Source organism: Gobius niger, assembly GCF_951799975.1.
Source record: "Gobius niger genome assembly, chromosome: 18".
Classification (NCBI taxonomy): domain Eukaryota; kingdom Metazoa; phylum Chordata; class Actinopteri; order Gobiiformes; family Gobiidae; genus Gobius; species Gobius niger.
Window position 1 is genome coordinate 27,099,838 of NC_136869.1, and position 14,622 is coordinate 27,114,459.

Here is a 14,622-nt window from a genome sequence, read left to right on the forward strand (position 1 = left end):
TTCAAATAAATTCACCCAATATTTGCCACTGTTAAATTATTCATCAATTAAAATCATGTGATTGGTATCGGCAATGATCGGTATCGGCTGATCAAAAAGTGTTTCTTGAGAGCTGATGAAACGAGTGAATTTCTCCATTGGTCTGTGTCAGGACGAAGTATGAGAGCTTATTATTATCCATATTTAGCATATTTTTCCAGCATAAGAAGATGCCATTGTAATTAAAAAGTCTGCATGTTATTAAAAAGTCTGCATGTTATTAAAAAGTCTGCATGTTATTAAAAAGTCTGCATGTTATTAAAAAGTCTGCATGGTATTAAAAAGTCTACATATTATTAAAAAGTCTGCATGTTATTAAAAAGTCTGCATGTTATTAAAAAGTCTGCATGTTATTACAAAGTCTGCATGTTATTAAAAAGTCTGCATGTTATTAAAAAGTCTACATATTATTAAAAAGTCTGCATGTTATTAAAAAGTCTGCATGCACAAAGGGACATTTCACTTTTTAAGACACTGGACAGTCACACACAGGCTTAATTAAACTCACTAACTAATAGTATTAGAAATATACTTCAATGTTCTAACTGATCTAAGTTTTCATTCATTCAGCTGTGTTCACTATGGTCTGGACTCGGCCGCTGATTGGCTGATCTTTCCCACAGGCTCCCACAGCGTTTGAGACCGAACCATTACAGTACAGCGGGGGTGCTACAGTCGTGTAGAGAAATCTGGATAATCACGTTGCGATATAACTGAAGCTTCTAGTATCAGCTATCAACAAGAGTCTAAACATATTTGTATGAAATTAAATTCAAATCAGCATTTCTATCAAAAAGTGGAAAGCGCTTTGGGAAGTTTGACTCGCCACCCCCGCGGTCTCCTCACATCGACCGGGCCCAAGATGGCTGCAGAGAAACACTTCTGAAGATCGACGCTTTTGGGACACATTTTAGGGGAAATGCGGCCGAGTCCTGCGTAGACACTCTCCCTTCACACCCCCGTGAGTCGAGGTAAGATGTGCTCCGACTTCCCCCCGCATTCCCATCACGCCTGCACGTTTTAAAGCGCTCATACGGGCTGTCGTCCGCACTGTTTCCCTGTTAGCCTTTAGCAGCAGGAAGCCCTCGTCTCTGCTGCACATTGAACGGTGAAAATGGCCTCAAATCCTCGTAACAGCGCAGTAATGGGGCAGTTTCGGCCTCGGACAGTTTGTGCATTGGTAAACGGTGTTAAAGCATGTCATTTCCGCGGGGCTAGCGCAGGGGTGGCCGGCGGGTCACTCTGCAGAGCTGCACAGACGTCAGCTGAGTGGGGTTCCCGCTGAAAAGTGCACGCAGATATATAGGTCAGAGGATGGTGCGAGGAGGAGTGAGATGTGCATCCTCAGCAAGGGTCACAGGAGGCTAGGGTGAGGGTGTAACCTAGTGCCCTAGTGCCCTAGTGCACTGGTTCTCAACTGGTGGGTCTGGACCCTTTACCTGAAAACATTTATTTCATTCATTATTTATCTGCTGAAAAAGTGAAGAAACACTACCCAAGTCTATTCATGTTATTTGATTGTTTTCTGCTTTCCAGGCTTCTTAAATGCTTATTCAACAATATTTTGTCAGGAAAGTACGGTATTTTACATTACATATAACAAATTAAACTGTGTTTTCTCATTCTAGTACGGTGATGGCTCCCAACCAGAGGCGGGCAGAGTAGCCAAAATATTTACTCAAGTAAGAGTAATGTTACTTTATAATGACTTTATTCAAGTACTAGTAAGACGTAGTGACCCAAATATATACTTGAGTAACTGTTTGTGTGTAAAAGTCTGATTCATGATTCAGTTTGACATAAATTATGAGAAACAAATTATGAAATAATGTGGAAGTTGTAATGTTGTCAAAGAAAGTGCCATAAAAACATATAAGAAGAATTTATTATGAAGAGTTAAGTAAACAAAACACTAAATACAGCTATGGTCAACATGAAGAGTCACAGTGGAACAAGTTGAACTAAAAAAGTACTGTGTGACAAAACAAAACAAAAAAGGAAAGTGCAGTAACTTACAAAATGTAACTACCCCCCTCTACCCCCAACACCCCGACACCATACCAGCTGAGAACCACTGTGTGCTCTGGTGATGGTGTGTGCACCTGAAGCAGGAGCAATCTGAAGTAGAAGTAGGAGCAATCTGAAGTAGAAGTAGGAGCAATCTGAAGTAGGAGCAATCTGAAGTAGGAGCAATCTGAAGTAGGAGCAATCTGAAGTAGGAACACCTGAAGTAGGAGCAATCTGAAGTAGGAGCAATCTGAAGTAGGAGCAATCTGAAGTAGAAGTAGGAGCAATCTGAAGTAGGAGCAATCTGAAGTAGGAGCAATCTGAAGTAGGAACACCTGAAGTAGGAGCAATCTGAAGTAGAATTAGGAGCAATCTGAAGTAGGAGCAATCTGAAGTAGAAGTAGGAGCAATCTGAAGTAGAAGTAGGAGCAATCTGAAGTAGGAGCAATCTGAAGTAGGAGCAATCGAGGTAGGAGCACCTGAAGTAGGAGCACCTGAAGTAGGAGCACCTGAAGTAGGAGCACCTGAAGTAGGAGCACCTGAAGTAGGAGCAATCTGAAGTAGGAGCAATCTGAAGTAGGAGCAATCTGAAGTAGAAGTAGGAACAATCTGAAGTAGAAGTAGGAGCAATCTGAAGTAGGAGCAATCTGAAGTAGGAGCAATCTGAAGTAGAAGTAGGAGCAATCTGAAGTAGGAGCAATCTGAAGTAGAAGTAGGAGCAATCTGAGGTAGGAGCAATCTGAGGTAGGAGCACCTGAGGTAGGAGCACCTGAAGTAGGAGCACCTGAAGTAGGAGCGATCTGAAGTACGAGCACCTGAGGTAGGAGTACCTGAAGTAGGAGCACCTGAAGTAGGAGCACCTGAAGTAGGAGCACCTGAAGTAGGAGCAATCTGAAGTAGAAGTAGGAGCAATCTGAAGTAGAAGTAGGAGCAATCTGAAGTAGGAGCACCTGAGGTAGGAGCACCTGAGGTAGGAGCACCTGAAGTAGGAGCACCTGAAGTAGGAGCACCTGAAGTAGGAGCAATCTGAAGTAGAAGTAGGAGCAATCTGAAGTAGGAGCACCTGAGGTAGGAGCAATCTGAAGTAGAAGTAGGAGCAATCTAAAGTAGGAACGATTATTTTGGTAACCGATTATCATCGCAAATATTGAACCATGAGATCAATATGGAAATTGTATCGTACCGTGAGATGTGATATCGTTCCATCCCCAGGGGAATCACCGTCTCTGAAAGCATCGTGAAGTAGAATTGACTCACTCCCAGTGGTACCTTTTTGATGCCACGCTGGTATTGTTCTACGGTACTACCCAGCCCTACTTCTATGTGGGAAGGTCATGGAGCACATGACAGTGTGAGCATACAGGTTTGCTTTCTCAGGCCACTAAACAGAGACATCATGTGGAAACCAACACATCCTCATCTGGCCTGGAGCTTATTGAGTTACTGTGATTATTATTAGTCATGAGTTTTTCATTCTACTGAGAACATCTTGGACCAGTGAAAGATACAAATCATTTTTCATCATACTTTGTGGAATGACTGTGACCGGTGTTTAAATACATGGCCTCTCTTGTTGAGGCAAAATGACCTGAACCCACATGAGTCCAGTTGATGACTTTAGAAACTTCTTCTACTAATACACTTCATTGCACGTTATATCAGTCAGTCATTGTTAGTGAAGTTCAGCAATGCCTGAAGCCCTGAAGCAATGGCCTGTGTCTGCGATCACTGAATAACTGCCCAATTTGAACCACTACCACTGCTGTTTGGAGATATGTCCCGAGTCACATGACCTTAGACGATCATCACTTTGCTTTGAAGAAGAAAATCAACGCACATTTGCAGACGTGCTTGTGTCTGCACTGACATCATCATCCGAGGGCAGAAAGAGTCTCAGTAAAAATCACTAACCTGTTTACCTGTTAAAGTCAGAGTCTGGCACTGACAATCGCCAAGCTAAATCGAGTAAACGTTTTAATCTAAACCGGTGTTTCCTGCTCAATTTTTAAGCTTTAAACTCTGCTTAATTCATATTTATTAAAGCCTTCAATCATAGTTAGAAAACACCTCCGTCTGAAGAACTGCATTTATTAGCCCTGTTCAAAAAAGAGAATAGATGAACAGGAATAAGAGGAATTGTCAATGACACTAATAATACAATCTTATCCAGTCCCGTCCCTGTTAATATTCTTCTAATCAATGACTTTACAGTGGAATGCAATAGAAAGCAATCGTTCGATACAATAGAAACATGAGAATTAAAGTTTATCGCATCAAAATTGAGGTTGGAGCTACTGCGGTAACGTAACCACAAGGGGCTGAGGGTTTTTTTTGTTCTTTTCCCTGCCTTGCACCGTTTAAATGACAAGAACATGTTCTTCAATCAGAATGATGGAGCCTCTTTGGCTGCTGGCCAGTCAAAAGTGTCTGCGGGGGAATCCTGTTTGTCTGCTCTCCAGTCGCTGTATACAAACTCCATGTGCGTCTCGGGCAGCGCAGACTCGCCACTAGTAAAGAGTGTCTCACGACTCGTGCACTGGATCACAGAATAATCATTTCCTTATGAACGGGGTTGGGGTGTTCACAACAGCTGTTTGCCGTACGGGCGGATCATTGTGTTAAGCCGAGCTATATTGTAATTGTATCTTTACAGCAGGTTTTTACATAAATACGAAGCGGGTAAACAAGCAGCTTTACAGCTTGTGATTCGGACAATGCATTCATGTAGCTGAATAAGCTCCTAAAATCTGTTTTTGCTTGTCAGATTTGGATCTTGTTGCTGCATGAAGCTGAAATGCAATAGATGAGTACCAGTTTAGAAGTTTATCTGCTGCTCGATGCTCAACTACATGAAACCGGCTATGGATAAAAAGGAATCGCAGTATCTGTCAGAAAAATCACAATTAGGTTTGTTGTCAAAATCGTGCAGCCCTACTGAGAACAAAGTGTTGTTATATTGTAAATGATGTCAAAATGTCATCTCATAGCATTTGTCTCTCGGATTAACCCCTAGTTTTGATCAGATTGTGACTGTAACTGAACTTTTGCACAGTTGAAAGTTCCATGTGTTGCGTTAGTCTGTGTAAATGTCAGTCAGACAGAAGAGCTCAGTGATTTGTGACTGGGTTTCATCTCGATCCTGCCGAGTCATTTCAGTTGTTGATGTCTGGGTGGGAGGCCTTTACAGTTGTCAGTGTGAGCAGCAGCAGCAGCAGCAGTCGTAGTGTGGGGGTTACCCGGGGAGTGCAGAGTTTCACACTGCCGCGCCGGGATGGAAAAGCTCTGTGCTTTCCTTCCACCGCTCCACTGTGTCATTATCTGAGAGGAGACGCCAGCCCCGCGCACGCAGCAGAACCCACGCACATTTATTTTCAGACTGAAAAAATATTGTTGCAAATTCTTCAGACTTACTTGTGCATGAGCTGTGGAGCCAGGCCGTCGTCTTTCGGGATGAATCATTATTTTCATAAGGGAGAAGTAGTGCACCGTGTTATATAATGTCGGACATATCACTGTCACCGAACTGACATGAAATGGTGTAAACGTGTAGACACAGATTTAAAGATATGCTTTTATTTTGTGACATATTAGTCCCCAAGTGCTTGTCAAGTTAAAATAAGTTTTAAAAATCTGTGTACATACAAATTTCTGTTCCAAAAGAAATAAATCAACCACAAATGTATAACTTATTTATAATCATAAACACTATCATTAAAAGTAATATATTTGTGTGACAGTGTTTGTCCAAGTGCTGCCCTCTACTGTTCTGACTGAATTCTTGATCATTATTGGCCTTTATTGACTGTGACAACAGTCTGCTAACTCATTAATATGCATGAGGGCGGTCATTAAATATGCATGACATCATCAACAGTATTGATATGGGATTAAACGATATCAGTATCTTTATAACACTGCAAAATATCGCGATAAATTTCAAAAGCTATATATTACCACACCCCTATCTGCACATGTTGGGGCTCGACCATCTCCATTTTTGATACAATTATTTTTTTTTTCATGATGAAAATTAAAACACGTAGCTAATCCATGAGCTCAAAATAAAACAAATGCTTTCCTCCAGTGTCATTGTCTCGTCCAAACTCCAAACTTTTTGCCAAAGAATTGTCTGTAGACCTGTAAAGTCCAAGGTAAATTATTGAGATCTACAAAAGTAGGGGTTGCGATTTCCCATTACATTTGAATGAATCGCCCAGCCCACGTGAACTTTTGCCCCCGGCTTGTCCCGTTAAGGAAGTGACCATATTTGGATTCCAGCGTTATTTCGGTCGCTTTAAACATGCCAATATTTGTAAAAGGGTCAGTGTGGGAAAGTTGCCTGGAGTGCGGCGATGATGTAGTGATTTCCTGACAACACGAGCGTGGGCAAAAAGTCCCAAAATAAGCATTGTAAAGGGAAAGTTTGGTCTTTACTGACTTTAAAGCTAAGCTGTTCAGGGGGAAAACAAGCTAAAACATCTCGCCTTAACCAGTGGCTGTAAAATACTGTGCTGTAAAATAAGACGGAAAAGGACATAGACAAATAAAGAAGTAACAGCTCTATTTTTGAAGTAATTTTGCGACTGCTAAACAAACATTATAATGTCATTGACGTATTTGATTGTCACTCCTACTGTGTTAGATTCCTCTTGTCCCCTGCACGTCCCTGGTTGCAGAGGCTTCTGAAATGGTGTGTCACTGGAACTGACTCAGCTGGCCTTTGTTTTGCTCTGCTCTGCTCACACTCAAACTGAAACTGCAACTGAGACCTTGGCTTTAAAACAACAGCAGTTCCACAACTTCCTGCTCACATTCAGAGACTCTAGGTCAGGGGTAGGCAACGTCAGGCCCGGGGGCCAAATCCGGCCCTCCAGCACAGAACCTCTGACCCTCAAGATGATTTTGAGAAACATTACTACACAAATCATAAAGTACTTTAACATTTTGGGGGTTAAATGAGAGAAATACTGTCAATGCACCCAAATTAGGTCATATTATGTACAACTCCGGCATTTGTAGAAAGTGCACTGGAAAAATAATAATAACTTTAAAGGGGCTAGATGCAAGTTAGCCATTTTATACTCACTACTGCCACCTCAGGTCATACGTGTAACTGCACCTTCTATTATGCTCATGCATGACGGCACTTTGGACCCGAATTAACACATTTTGAGTGACAGTGCAGGATTTTAGAGGCAGTTGTGGTATATGTGTCTGGGCTCATTCTACATATTAGGACATTGTTGAAACATGTAGGGGGAGGAAAATACTTAATTTTAACATTTTTAAACTCTGTATAGTCCCTTTAAGGAAGTAATGACAGAAACCTACTTGAAGTAAGAGATTCAATCTAAATTTTGAGTAGATTTGGTCTGGTCTTAGATCAGATAAAACATCTTATCGCTAATGGAACAAGTCATTATTCTCTTAACTCAGGTTATATTGTATCATTTCAAGTGAAAAACAAATCTTTTTAAAAGTAAAAGTTCATTTGTCTGATTTCAAAGCGGGTTTTATGCTCGTTCCATTGGCATTAGCATTTGTATCTTTATCTTAGATTAGTCCAAACAGACTCAAATTCAACATAAAGAACCTTTATTCAAGCAATTTTAAGTCATTTAACTCATTTAAGATGGTCACTTTTCTTTCGGCCCTCGGTCTTTTAAAATGAAAAAAATTGGCCCTCCGTTAAGAAAACTTGCCTACGCCTGCTCTAGGTGTTCACTGGGCCAGTACCTCTGAGCCTCCTTGCCCCTTCAGCGGCGGGAAGCCCCTTCTGTGCCCTCTGCTGTGCCCAGTGCAGTGGCTCAGAGTGCAGGCCAGTGTGTAGGACTTTGTTTGTTGCCTATACATTCTTATATTTTAAGCAGTTGAGCATTGAGCTTCATGCTGATCGGTCATATAATGTGGCCTGATCTTTATCAAAATCACAAGAATTAGTAAACTGTCTGCTTAAACTAATACCACCCAAACAATTGCATATTTTTATTGGCCATAATGTCATGTAAACATTCACAGGACAGCGTGGAATAAGTGAGTACACCGTTAGCTTTAATAACTGGTTGACCCTCCTTTGGCAACAACAACTTCATCCAGATCCTGATTAAACGTGCACAACGTCAGTCAGGACTTTACTGAACGTGTATTTTATTCTTCTGAAACCATTCTGGAGTTGATTTGCTTCTATGCTTTGGGTCAATGTCTTGTTGCAGCACCCATCCTCTGTTGAGCTTCATTTTTCCATTGATGATAGAAAATGATCCTCATTCCAGGATATTCCAGTATGAATCTGGTCCCGCTCGGCTTTTGTTTGACTTTGGATGTTCCGCACAAGTCGACCCACATTTCAGCGGCACGTTTGGAAACATGTCCCGGGGATGACTCAACTGGCCGTGTCTTTATTTGTATTGAGCGCGGTGTGAAAGTGAGCGCGGGGATGCTCCACATGCCAGCGCCCCCCTCTGTTGATTTTGGCCGTCTGCTCCTGCGCCGCGGTTTTCACATGTGGCCCGGACCAGCGCGGAGGGAACTGAGATGCTTGTCTAACATTTCCGCCCAATCATACGCCAGCTCCAGTTTCAACACACACACACACACACACACACAGGGTTAGTGCTACACACCGCGGCGCCTCTGCTGTCAGGGCTCACTGCTCTGCGACGTGCAAAGGTTTAGAGGCTCTTCATGTTTGGTCCTTAGCTTCATTAGAGTTGCAGAATATCGCTCCAAAACACCATTATCGTAATATTAGGTCAAGCAATGTCCATATGGCAACACGCTACAATGTATCACAAACTCGAGCTCTTCATCGGGCTGACATTTACAAATGTTTTGCAAAGTACGCAGTGGAGCTAAGATCTGGCCGACCCGAGCCCGTTTCGTTTTATGCTCGTTCCATTGGCATTAGCATTTGTATCTTTATCTTAGATTAGTCCAAACAGACTCAAATTCAACATAAAGAACCTTTATTCAAGCAATTTTAAGTCATTTAACTGACAATCCAAGTTTGATACCAATCAAACTTGGATTGTCAGCCCAATCTCGAAATAAACCCAGATGTAAATAATGATTTATTTAATGCCCGGTCAGAGCCTCATGGCAGTGCATTCAGCAGCAGCACCCAGTGTGTGAGAGGGACGCACTTTGCACACACACCTGGGCAGGTCTAGAGATGTGCGCGGTGTGGGGCCGTCCTCTTCTCTCTTCTCCCATTGTTCAGAAACATCACGGCACAGACAGGAACCAAAGCCCCAATCATAGTTTGTATCCAATAGTCTAAGCCTATAGCTTAGATTTTTATGAGAGAATTATAATGACATTAATTAAAAAACAACAATAAGACAAATACTTTTTTTTTTAATTCCTGAAGCCCGACCTGACCCAAACCCGACTGTCATGCGGCCTCGGGCCTAAAAATCATACCTCTAGTACACAGCGCAAAGAAAAGTTTCAGATAGAGTCCTGGGTTTATTTTGGTTCCATTTTAACCTTTATTTGGTCCTCATTTAGTACTTTTTGTTTAGTATGTAGTGTTAGTGTGGGCTCTCAGTTGTCCAGGATCTTTCCATTGTAGTACAGATTTACAAATATCTTTGATGGGTTCGGAGTTGATTCTTCAGGGTTCCCTTGGGGTATTAAATATCATTAGAAAGTACTAAATTGGATTCAGATTGGTATTAAAGATACATTTACTGGAAAATTATGACATTTATCAGCAATTTTGCCCCAAACTGTTGAGCAATTTCAGCAGTTTTTGCTGAAATTTACCAATTTTTTTGTTAAAAAGTTGCCCGTTTTATCTAGTTCTCTTTCTTTTGTTTGAAATGTTTTAAATCTTAATAAATGTAATAAACACAGATCTTTTTCTGTGTTTGTGGCATTAAAATACAGTATTTGGGCGTTAAAAAGCATTAAATTTATGCCAAAAGTGGCCGAGCCATAAAATAAAGTGGTGAAAGAAGTTGTGCATATCAGCTGCACTGGTGAGGCCGATCAGAAGTCAGTGTGGCGTTTGTGAAGGGGAGGGCTGTCGTGGGGCTTTGGCTAAACCTCACATGGCAACGTGTGTGGATGCGCCGTTTCGGGCAGAGGCGGCGGGTTTCACTTCGTTTGGATTTTTTGCAATTGAAATAATGAAGTAGGAGAAAGTTGATCGCAATTCTGGCCTCCTCTCTCCCCCTCTGTCTGGGCCAGCGATACAGTGTGGTGTGGAGAAGAGGCAAGAAGAATAACCACCTAAAGCTCATTCGCCAACACTTAAGACACAGGAAGAACTGGAGTCTTAGTGTACTAGTCATTATTTAGTAACCATTCAAAAGTACTTCTAAGCTCCATGACTTTATTACTCTTAGTTTATTTGACAGCTACTTAGTATTGACTAGGGCTGGGTGGCGTTACATTTATTTCGATACCAATACTTCAACAATACAACAATACTACTCGATAATGATACTTGTACTAAAATATTTGTCATAGAACCATAAAATAGATAGATAATGTTAGGTTATTCCTTTTCCTTGCGTTTAATTTCTTTTGCATTTGTATGATTTATGTAATATGAAACCAAGAAACATCCTTTAACTACAAAAGGGCAGAAAAGAACACTTTCCACAAATCCCCCCCCCTCCACATTTCCCCAAAAATTGTCCACTTTTTTCCCGGACAGTGTTCCCACTTTTGCCACCTTTTCCACAATTTTTTCCTCCAATTTTCATAATGTTTCTTCTTCCAAATTTTTTCCCATTCTCCCCTATTCTCCCCCATTTTTTCCTCAATTTTTGATAGCATCGAAACTTGGATCGAAAGATTTTTTTTTTCTGTACCTTTCGATACCTTTATTGCTTTAATACCCGTAGTACCTAAACCTTTCTTTTGACACCAGCCTGGTATCCTTTAACAATACCCAGCCCCAATACTGGCACAAGGTAGTGATGCATGTATGTTGGTTTCTTCTGTCGGGACAGTGAATGTTAAGCGACAGTGGCGTAGATGGTAGAGCAGGTGCACACTGTGGTTGTGTCCTTAGGCAAGAGACTTCACCCTCTCTGCTGCTGGTATATGAATGAGAGTGTGAATGGGTGAGTGGTTCCTTGATGTAAGCGTGTTGAGTGCCTAATGAAGGCAGAAACTCACTATATTAATGTGACCAGTCAGTCTCTTATCTTAGCTCTTGGCACTCCTGTATGACGTGCTAGACAATTTGCCGTCTTCCATTAGTCGGGCCAGGTCTGTTCTATTTTTCTTGTTCTTTGTAGGTTTCTCCAGCTTGCGCACCAGTACTTTCCTAAATGTAGTAAAAAATGTTGAAGGCTCTCAGATCGTCTTAGAGATGTTCAAATATCGTCGGCTGGACTTATGTCATGACATAATTTGAAGACATTTGAAAACCGCATCGCTAACTCCTATTGCAATAAAAAATAAAAGCTTATTTTTTTCCTCCTTTTTCTTTGAACCGTTTGAGGATGTAACACATTGGTTAAGAGTTTTGTTTTAAAATTCAGTGGAAAATAGCCTTTGCCGTTCCATTTGAGACACAACTCATCTTCGTCCCTTACCAGCTTGTAGTTAAAAATCTGACTTCTTTATGATTCCCTTTTCCTCCTTTTGCATGTTTAATCATTTATTCCCTCTTCCAGGGCCGTCTCCGGCACTTGGCCTACTTTCCTGTCACCTCGTCTCTGCATTAGGACTCCTCCATAGGCATTACCAGCCGAATTAACATTCGCTTTTCCATTACCGCCATTACGGCCCTTTGTCACTTCACCGCACATTTTAACCGAGGAGAAATAACCATTTTGGAAGTCCATCAGCTAATTTAATTTATTAAGACCTCCTAAGTTGACTTTTTAGGGGGTGGGTGGAGTGTTGCACCTGAATTCTAAGCAGCTGTTTGTGTTAAAAGCTGCAGTCTTGGAGAACAAGGAAAGTGCATCTCCAGCTTGAATAATGGATGTCGGCCATATTGTGGATGGAACCGCGAGGATGTGGTCGGGTAATAGTCTGGTGAACGTTTCTCTGAACAAATTGCGGGTCTTCGCCTGTTTTCCAAGAAAGTGCAATGAACAGCACGTCTAATGGTCGACTTGGACTGGATTTGTAGGCTCCTGTGTTATTATATCCAGCGTTCGAATATGTCCCTGGCCTCCCGTCAGAAATGTTTGGTCAAAGTTTGAGTGGATATGGAAGACTGTAGTGACTGTGGCAAACATTAAAGCCCTAGGGCCTCATTTATAAAGCTTGCTCATGGCGTATCCCGTATCACTCTGCGACATACGTGTGATTTCTAAAACTCCTACTTGGGGTACAAGACCCTGCTCTACGCAAAGACTGGAGTCAAGGGGAAAAGGCGGCACCATGAGAGGTGGCGACAGCTTGAGCAAATGTTTAATTCAGTTTCTTTCACTTAAAGTCCTACAGAAATTTCTGTGCAAAGAAGTGAAGTCCTACCTGGCAGCCTCCCACGATCTCCTCGTCTTTTCTTCTGTCTCCTCCATCCCGGCACAGCATTGTCGCTGATAAGAGAAAAGTCTGATTAGCCTATTGGAGCAAAAGTGGACTGAAAGTGACAACATGGGACACATTTTAAGTTGATATCTTGGGATGCAAGAGGAAAATATGCATAATAAGTAGGTTCAACAATCGGTTATTTATTACAAATATCCAATTCTGAACCTGTTTTGGTTTGCACGGTTCTAAAAGCACAACTTTCACCAACTTAATCTAAGTGAATGGGCCGGCTGTACCTCATTTTGAAGCCCTCGTAACCACTACTTTAACGATACCTGCCCCTCGATACCGGTGCCTGAACGGTAATTTTTTCGATACCTATGTTATTTTAGTTGAATAAAAATAATTAAATCATTTTTAATTAAAATAACGTGTGTATAAAAAAGTATTGCTCAGGACGTCCTAAACAGCACAGCGACACAGGCCGCAGCAGCGTCACCTGTAATTATTATCGCCTCCTGAGCTGCAGGGACAGATCCACATCAGGACACACCGTTTGCTTTCAGCTAAACTTTTCTAAACACGAGCTGCGCTTTGACAAAGCGAAAGTACTTCACACGGCAGATATCTTTACACCGTGAGAGTGCTCACTCTGTCACTAAAAATGTACCAGTCTTTGACTTTAGTAAACAACAGGCATGTTTACTCAGCTATGAGTTGTTTATATCAATGTAAACAACCTAGTAGCCTGAGTCATATGGATATTTAGTGTAGTCCAGTGATCTTTGTTTTTCCATTAAGGAACATTCACTTTTTCACTCACAGCAAAACACTTCTAAGAAAGTCTCTTGGGGTTGTTAGATAATCAAACCCAAAGTATCATATGGGACGTAAATAGCTGGATCTGTGCATCTCATTGTTATGATGCCTTTTTTAGGGCACATTCCTTTAGGGTGTGCTCGCTGTAGAGTCAGACTAAGGCGAGTGAGAAGCACCTGGCAAGCCTACAGACAGACAGTTACTCCCCTTCAGACTGAATGATTCAAACGACTGTATGTGCACATGTAACAAGTACAGTTAATGCAGGAGCTGCATTTGTAAAGTTGGGGATAAGTTGGTTGAAATTGGGGTTGGGCGATGTCCCCTGAATTGGCCGTTGACGATGTTACAGTGAACCATTGTGATGGACGCTGATATCGTCCATATCTCATTAGAAGCATTTTTAAAGACATTTACATAGCCTATATATATGCTGCATATTATTTATGTTAGGAAAATATGAGATTGCAGGATAAATGGATCTAAACTAAACATGATCTGAACAGAGTCACGGAACACACATTTTGCAAAAGAAATGTGTTAGAACTCGTGCGTAAAAGAGAGAGAGAAGACGACTTATTCAGAGTGTCAACTCAACACCAGTGCTCTTCTCACACTAATACAAATGTGAATCGGAGCTTATTATTTGCATTTGCTCAGTTTTAACGTAATGTTTAAGAAACTGTGGGTGAACGGGACAATATTTAGAAGTTTGCGTCGTAGCTTACGTTTTTGAAGCCGCTCCACGCGCCGCCCGGTCCGTGAGCTCGTAACCTCGTACCTCCTGCACCGCCTCTTTCTCTCCTCTCTCTTTCCTCTCTTGGGCCTTCGTGAGAATAATCCAAACCCATGCGCGCTCACCTAGCTCCAATGTGAGATTCCTCACGTTTAGTTTCCGTACGAAGCAAAGCAAAGCGAGACCATGCGGTGTGAATGCTGCAGAGAGAGAGAGAGAGAGCCCCGCGCGTCAGAAACAGAGCAGCGTCTTTACTTTAATAATTACGGCTAACACATCATGTCTTCTGACAGGCTACTGAAACTAGCGTGCATATTAGTTATATTCCTGATTTCATTTACAGTGCAATCCCTGCAAAGTTTGTAGGTTTACAAGGCCTACAGAAGACCAGTGCGTGTTTCTGACAGGAGGGGGCGTGGCATCACGATGGTGGCTCTGCATCGTGATGTTGCTCATCCATCACGATGGACGACATCACCCTAGTTGAAATTGTGGGGGCTTCTTGGAGGGACTGGACACACTTTGCTTTGAGCCCTGTTCATGAGAGGCTCCTCTTGGGTTTTGGACTAAGTTTT

General features: G+C 41.8%; 1 protein-coding gene across 1 annotated transcript in view; it reads left to right on the forward strand.

Annotated features, from left to right (window-relative positions):
- Positions 1–893: 893 nt before the first annotated feature.
- Positions 894–14,622, forward strand: part of znf438 (zinc finger protein 438) — a 90,236-nt gene continuing 76,507 nt past the window's right edge. Inside the window, exon 1 of the mRNA XM_079575932.1 lies at positions 894–1,010. The gene's annotated coding sequence lies outside the window, so the exon portion shown is untranslated. The remainder of the gene's footprint in view (positions 1,011–14,622) is intronic.